The sequence below is a fragment of the Arachis ipaensis genome, chromosome B6 (assembly GCF_059453495.1).
Source record: "Arachis ipaensis isolate K30076 ecotype BB chromosome B6, ASM5945349v1, whole genome shotgun sequence".
NCBI lineage: Eukaryota > Viridiplantae > Streptophyta > Magnoliopsida > Fabales > Fabaceae > Arachis > Arachis ipaensis.
In genome coordinates, this window is record NC_142441.1 from 110,398,125 (window position 1) to 110,406,575 (window position 8,451).

The 8,451-nt window shown below is 30.1% G+C and overlaps 1 long non-coding RNA gene across 1 annotated transcript; it reads left to right on the top strand.

Moving 5' to 3' along the window:
• The first annotated feature begins 37 nt into the window (after positions 1–37).
• On the top strand, positions 38–3,957 carry LOC110264067 (uncharacterized). Its single transcript, XR_002349801.2, has 5 exons — positions 38–231; positions 886–962; positions 2,888–2,962; positions 3,309–3,379; positions 3,895–3,957. It is a non-coding gene; the product is annotated as an uncharacterized LOC110264067 (long non-coding RNA).
• The last annotated feature ends 4,494 nt before the right edge of the window (positions 3,958–8,451 follow it).

An 8,451-nucleotide genomic window follows, 5' to 3' on the forward strand; every position in this document is an offset into this window, starting at 1 on the left:
GCTTCTGGATCGAGCCACCTCTTCTATCAACGTATTTTCAGATCTGTTCTCTCTGTCTGTCGTTGCTGTCACTGTTGCCATCGCAGTTTCTGCCGCCGTTGCTGCCACAGGTTCTGCCGTCGATGCCACCATAGTTGCCTTGGTACAATGCATTTGCAGATCTGTTCACTCCCGAGCTTCTTCTTCAACACCGCTTTCTCTCAGTCCAATTTCTCCTTTAAATTGACACTGGTACTTCTTTTTCTTCTTCTTCTCTATTAATTTGCTGATATTTCTTCTTTATTAACAATAAATTTCTTCTCTGTCTCGCCTCCTCAGTTCTGTTGCAACTTTCTTACTGTATCCCCTCTTGTTTTGTATTTCTTTATTGTTTTTCATTTGCGTTGATAAGGAGTCTTGGAAACAAGGCAGGGAAGACATGATAATTGTTCATTGAAGCTATTTTGTTTCATGCCAATAGTTAGTGGATTTTTTTGCGTTAGGAGTGATTATTAGTTATTTTGTTAGGATTCTGATTGACTCTTCTATAGATTAATGGTGATGTTGACATGTGTGTTGTCTTTTAAATTATGCAAATTCAGTATTGTTACTAGTTAAGGCTAGATTATTCTTTATAGTCACTTCTAAATTAATGGTGAATTGACAAGGTGTTGAAAAACAGGGATTTATTTAACACATTCAAATAGTATCACTTGGAAACAGGCTAGTTCCTCATGGCTTATTTGTAGAACTTTAAAGTAAGAAGTGAATATTACAGGTTAAATCACTGCAGGGCTCCATCTAGTTTCTCTCAATTTTCAATTGGGTTATTCTGATTTAAAAATTAATAATTGAGTCCTTACACTATTATGTGTTTAATAATGTATTTGAGGTGTTGCATTTTAGGACCACTTGGATTTCAGAATGAGGAATATAATGGGAGCTTGCCTGCTTTGGTCTATAGGCCATACTCATGGATAAAGGTGTGAATTATCTGCATTTATTTGCTGAATATATAGTTTGGCATTCATTTTGTTTATTTTATCAAATCCTTTTAGATTTTTCTTTCAGTAATTTTTTACATCTTCGTTAATGCCTTTAGACAGGGAATAAAAGAGGTATGCATCATAGCCAATTTGAAAACTTTAACAAGTTTCTGCACAGTTCTATTCATCTGTATTTTCCATTATCTCTGTGATTTAGGAAAAATCAGCTTTGGGTTGGTCATGGGATTGGTTTCCCTTAGATTCTTATTGAGTTGCATCTTTTTTCCAAATGAGCAGAGGAAGAGGGTGTATCTTTATTTCATAGAAGAATCTACAGTTAGCATAAAGTGATCTGAATAGTCTTAATTGGTATTTCTTGCTACCTGTTGCAATGTTTAGTTATGACATTCTATATGTCTTTACTTTCCCAATAAGTATATAATCTAGCATTCAATTGAAGCCAATTAACTATTGCCTAGTAACATGGATTTGCATTTGTTAACAAATCTCCGATTCTATCTGCGACTTTTAGCCACATAGCAATTCACACATAACGTACCTCCTTATATTCTGCTTGCTCATCTTTTCGCATCGGTTTAGATTTTAATGCAGTTTATTTGGGTTTGTTCATACTTCTCTGTTTACAGTCAGATGATATTAAACTGTGTGACTGTGTACTGTTTTATGATAAGTCAATTATTACCTTGCTTTTATTTTTATTATTGTTGTTTTCTTGGATGATTGAAAATTTGTTCCACCACTTTCCTCAGCACTTTGTTTTCCTCTTTCATGCTCTCCATATCCATTTGTAACACACTCAACTCATACATAATAAAATTAAATTTTTCAAGCAACAATAATAAAAAGTTTTATGTAAATGTATCAGACTTGTGATTCATGAACTTACACTAATTAAATACTATAAAAGAGTAGTAGCAAGGTAAATGTTAGGTGTCAATTACCCCGGCAAATAACAAGAGCATAGAAATAATTATAATTAATTTTTAGTTATTGGAATTAATTAAAAAAGCTAGTGTGTATATATGTTAATAATTAGTTAATTACCTCTCTTGCTTTTGTGTTATCCTGCAAAGGTAATTCATCTTCAATTTCGCCAGCTGCAGCTTTAAAAACATCTTCTTTATTAATATTAAGTGCCTTTATTTCTTCCTCCTTCTTGTTCTTGAGATCCTCTTTGACTGATGCTACTACCTTTGGTGGTGTTGCTTCTCTGTCTTTATTATTTTTATGATGATCTATCTTCAAAGAGAGATCAACATCCATCATGTTTTGGGGTTTTTTTCCTTTAGAAGACATGGTTGAGCATAATACTGATGATTTGATTTTAAGAATCTCTCTCTTTAATTTCCTTTGTTTGTTCTTAGCTTCTCATAATATAAATGCTTCTTTTGAAGCACCAAAGTCAATTCCCTCCTCCCCAAGACTTTTCTTATCTTAGACACACAAGGACTCATCTAAGTTTTGACTTTATTTGGCTTCTTAATTAAGTCCTCCATTAAATTAATTAATTAATCACTATTTAAAACTATACTATACTATTACTACTGCTGGATTTGATAATTAGAGCTTTAATCTTCTATCTCATGCACCCAAAGTCAGATATTCATTCTATTTGATAATTCATTACCCATGTAATTAAGAGACAAATCAAGATTTTAATATATATACATATATATATATAAGAAACAGGCTTTAGAAGAAATCCTTCAGAGGAACAAGTAGCTTAGGATTCTTCATCACAGGTTACTTGATTCTATTGCAATTTAAATTTACTTAAGTCAACTTTCCTCAACCATAACTTCTAGACTTAGTTGCACATTTGGAATATAGCTATGAAAGTTATTGTAAAATCCTCTCCCCTAAACAACAAGCGTACTGCTGACAAGTGGATGTGTTTTCAGGTGGAAATTGATGCAGGGACATCACGAAGATGGAATGGTTCAGATCCAAGCCCCCCTGATTCTAAACGCCAAAAGGTTTTCTTTCTATTTCTTCTTTCTAATGCCGGGAGAAGGGAACTTGGATCTTCTTGGCTGTCTATTTGTAATTGTTATTATATCAGTGCCAGTTTGAAAATCTGTTTTTACAATTTTGACATGGCTGTCTATTGAAGATAGCTACTAACTTGGCAAGAGATATGTTTGAATGAAAATTTGTACAAAATTTTATCAAAGGTAAGATTTTAAGCTTTTTATTTATTATGTGCTTAACATTTTACCAAAGGCTAATGATGTTATTAATTAATAGTATTTATTTATTAAAGCAGATTTCATATGGGAAGACAGTGGTTGATTGTTGATTTTTTTTCTGTGGTTTTGGTAGGTTTTGCAATGGTGAACTGCCTAAGTGATATTAGTATTCCCATTGAGGGCGTTACTTTCCATCTTCATAAGGTATACTATGAATGGCTTCCTTTAATAATTGTTATTCCTTCTACTACTTTGTGCTTTGAGCTCTAGTATGAGATGTTCAATTTGCTATTTCTATGCAATTAATTGCTTAGACGCTATTGGTTTAGAGTTTTATTTTGATAAATGAGAGTTTAGCACCCCTCTGTAATTAAAAGTATAATAGGAGTCATTGATACTTTCTGCTCATCATGCTATACAATCTTCAATGATGAAAAAGGTCAACCATATTAGATTGTTTTGAAGGATCACTTGTTGCTATTTTAAGTTTATACATAATTTGCAGACATTTAGGATTCGATACGGGTTGGAAAAGCATTGAAAACTTCAAATACCATATGTCAAGATGATAAAAAAACATTTCTTCAAGACAATACTGCCTCTGGTTCTTTGATTGTTTCCCTGTTCTATTTTAAATTCACATAAACTATTTCTTTTCTTGCTTGCCCCCATTACTCACTATTTTCTTTCCTCACTTTCAATGACTTATAAAACTTCAGTGTGCCTTCTCTGGCATGGTTCATGTCATATCAAGAAACCAGTTTTGTCACTATTTGTCAAAGGCTTTTTGCCAATCCTCTCAGGTAACCCTGCAAAACTTCACTATGAACATGTTTGGAAATAATAAATACTTTCTTTTTTAACCATTTACTGGTAAAGAAAGCAAATGTGAATTTAGTTTTCCAAGTTTATTTGCAAAGCCTAATGTAATGCTATAGTGGCATTTTTCATATGCTTGACTTTTACCTATTGTATAAACAAGCAGTGATATTTTTCATTCAAGCATATTATCTTCATTACCTATTCCTCTAGTATTATCTTTCCAAACTCCAACATATGCTTACCTTTTTTTATGTATGCTTCTGTTCAGGGTGTGGTTTCACTATGGCCATCCAGATGTATTTGACAGATCATTTTTTATGTAATTAGATGATATTGAAATATTGAAGTTGTTGTTCTAAATCTAGTTGTTGTTTTGTTGACATTGAGAATTTTTTTATATATAGAGTTATGTCTTATATTGAGGAATTGTGTTATAAAAGATTTAGTTTTTAAATTTTGATATTAAAAAATAAATTTCTAATTTGAAAATATGTAAATTAGATGAGATTAATGAATGATTTGAAATTAAAAATAAATAAATAAATAATTACAGAATTTGTGGAGGTTTTAAAATCTCACAAAATAGTTAATTTGTGGAGGTTTGAAAATTCCACTAAACACACAAAAAACCTCCACTGAATGGATTATGGAGGTTTTTAAAAACCTACAAAAGACCTCGTGACACCTCAAATTTTGGGGATTTTTGAAACCTCCACAAATCATTTGGTGGAGGTTATAAACCTCCACAAATAAGAAAAAAACTGCCACAAATAAATAAAAATCTTGTAGTGAAAAAACTTCACATTACAGACCAAAGAAAGGTGGACACTATTTGCACTACCCATATCCAATGCCCTATAAATCCTAATCAGTAGCTCTAGTTAAATGATATGCAAATCCTAATCAGCAGCTCTAGTTAAATGACATGCAAAACCATGTCACTAGACCCCCTCACCAGATCAGATTCATCCTCAAAAGCATCAGCATCATCAGATTCATCAAATTCGAGTTTCAAGGACCTTGTCAATCTCTTCAAGAGAGGCTTTTTCTTTTTCTAATCCTGAGCACAACTTTGTTTAAGGCCAACATCATATTTCTAACTTCAATAAAATCCATTAAAATTTAAACCAAATTAAAAAAATTAATACAAATAAGTCTAGAAAACCAAATAATAAAAGTTAGCACATTGTATAAGCAAATAAACACATCATCACCTTCTCACTTTCATCAACTTGATCACACAAATTATCCGAGTGATCACTTTTATTTGACATCTCTCTCATGGCATTAGCAGATTTTCTTTTAAGAGAATGACACTTTTATAGCACACACAATATAGTAGCTTCAGTTAACACAAGATATAAAAAAAAAAAGGAGAAGGAGGGGTGTATCTAGTAGTATACAACTGAGAAACTTGAATCTTTGAAATAGTTAAACTTTTTAATTTGGGAGGGAAAAGAAAGGAAACAACTAATAGATATTTGAAACTGAACATTCAAAATATACAATATACCCTATATTAGTCTATACCTACTACCCTCCAATATCTAATCCAAGATCTTCATAGCCGCCACTATCAGATCGAAGTATCAGAAGGACAGACTTGGAATCCTATACCCTAACCTAATTGCAGGAGAGAAATATAGCAAAGAGATGTAAAAAAATAGCACGTAAATTAAGACAACTCCCTCTAAACCCTAACCTAATAGTATCAGAAGGAAGAGGAAGGGCATACAATGAGAACATCTAGTATTAATTTAAATATTATGATTTTAATAGGCGTATACAATATATTTTTAATATTTAATCCAGGATAGAGCTTATTCAGAATGAAAAATATGTCAAGTTGATATCTTCTAGAAAAGTAGATATAGACTATTTAGAATATTATTACCCTAATACAGACTGATTTGTCAACTATTTTTTTCTATCTTAATAGCAGATTATCCTCATTAGCACATTATAAATAATTATTCACTTAAGATTAGTAAAAAAATATATTAGTAAACCTACTTAAAAGGAATTGAAGCAACTGTAACAAAATCATGGAAGGCCAAACAATTATGTTTTCAATTATCATCAAAATAGTATATAGATTAGAGAATCATTTAATGCCGTTCATCTTTTAAAAACTTACTTAATATTCAAAAATCAATTACTTAGAGAAGATGCAGAGAGAGAAAAGGAAGGTTAGTCTATATTTACTAACCTCCAATATCTATCCAAGATCTTCACAACCGCCACTATTAGATTGAAGAATCAGAAGGACAAACTTAGAACCCTATACCCTAACCTAATAGCAAGAGAGAAATATAGTAAAGAGGGGTGAAAAATAGCACGTAAATCAAGACAGCTCCCTCTAAACCCTAACCTAATAAAAAAAAGGAAGAAAAAGAGAAGAGGAAAAAGAAAAGAGAAATATAAAAGGAAGAAAGAGAAATAGAAGACCAAAAGGAAGGAAGAGGAAGAGCATACAATAAGCAATCTTCTCTACAAATCCTAAGCTAGCAGCAATAGATATAAGCAATAAAGAGAATTGGAAGAGAAGACAAAGAGAAAGGAGATGAAGAAAGAGAACATGAAGATAACAAAAATAACATGAGGTAAGTGTAAGGGAAAAAGTAAGAATCAAAACAAAAAGAGCCTATACATAGATCTAAGGGATGGCAGGCTTAGGTAATGAGCACACCTTTTTGTTTAAATATCATGATTTTAGTAGCCTTCCTATGTAATTAGATTTCTAATGAAAAAATATATCATATTCCAACGAAGATACACACAAGCTAATTATTTATTTAACTAAATACCCAAGGAGAAATAGGAGGCCATCAATAAACTGAAAAAATTATGCTAAAAAGAAAACAAAACATACAATCAAGGAATTAAGAGACAAACAAAAAGGAGTAACAAATAAGGATAAACTACTTACTAATTTTATTTCAATAAAGAGGGAAACAAAATACGTATTTATAAAATAAATAATCAAGAATAAAAAAAACCAAGGAATCGGAGAAACAGAAAAAGAATAAAATAAACCAGTGGCCAAAATAGCACCCTATAAATTTATAAATTTATTTTTTACACACCTATGACTTTCATATATCAGAAAAAATTAAAGATTATAAACCCACTTAAAAGAAAACAAAAAAATAATTTATATAAAAATAAGCAGGTAGTTGTATTGAAAAAATATTTATGACACCTATAAAATCAACATGGGCATCATATAGAAATAACAACCTCTATTATTTATCCCCCACAGAGACAGAAAACAAAAAAAATTAAAGATTCAATTAAGGATTATAAAAATAAACAAAAAAAGTAACATATAAGGATAACCTTCTTACTAATTTTATTTTAAAAAATACGGCAACAAAATATAGAATATTCCACTTCTTTACCACAAAAGCTTTGTAATTAAATGCATAAAAATGTATCACTTGTAAAAATATTTCAAAAATACTCTAAAAATAAATATTAAAAAATAAAAAACATAATCAGTGTTAATTACAATTAAAAAAATAAAAAGACAACAAAACTATATTTGACTCCCAATTCCTTTGTATACAAAATTTCAGAAAAAAAAATTGGCAAAAATGTTGATGATACTTGTAAAATCAACATGAACCTCACATACAAATAACAATCCACATTAGAAGAAAAAAAAGGCAAAAATCTAAATCTGACTATAAATTCTTTTCAGTGCAAAAAATCAGAAAAGAAAAAATGTTCATGATACTTATAAAATCAACATGAAACTCTATATTAATAACAATTTTGAGCATTTACCCCCACAAAAACAGAAAACTAAAAAATAGATCATTCAATCAAGAAATAAAGAAATGAACAAAAGAGAGTAAGGCCCACAAAAATAACAAAGAAATAACCCTAAAAATACAGAAGATATCAAATAAAAGCCAGCATGTTAGTCCTCCCCTTTATATGCATGAATTTTATACAAAATGACTAATTTGTGATTTTGAATTTCTAAAAGACAGCTTATCCATTTTTAGTTTGTAAACATTAGTAATTTTTTTTAAGCAGCACATAACAGAAGATTAGAAGTAAACATGTACTTTCACCTATCATCAAAAAATAAATATTATAAAATCACATAAAAGAGAATAAATAATCAGTGAATTCAATTTATTTGAAACAAAATTAAAGAAATCCTAGAAAAAAGAGAAGAATAACTCCTACATGGATGTCACACATAGATTAACACACACATACAAATATAAAAATATTTTTTAAAAAGATATAACAGTGATTGGAGTAGTAACAAAAAGATTAACAATTTAAAATATCCAAATATACCCAAATATATAACTATCTCAATCAAAAAAATAAATATTATAAAACCACACAAAAAACAACAAATTAAACATAATTTATATAAAAAAAATAAGCAAGAAGGAAGATTATTTACTTTAACTTTCTCAGAGAGTTCTTCA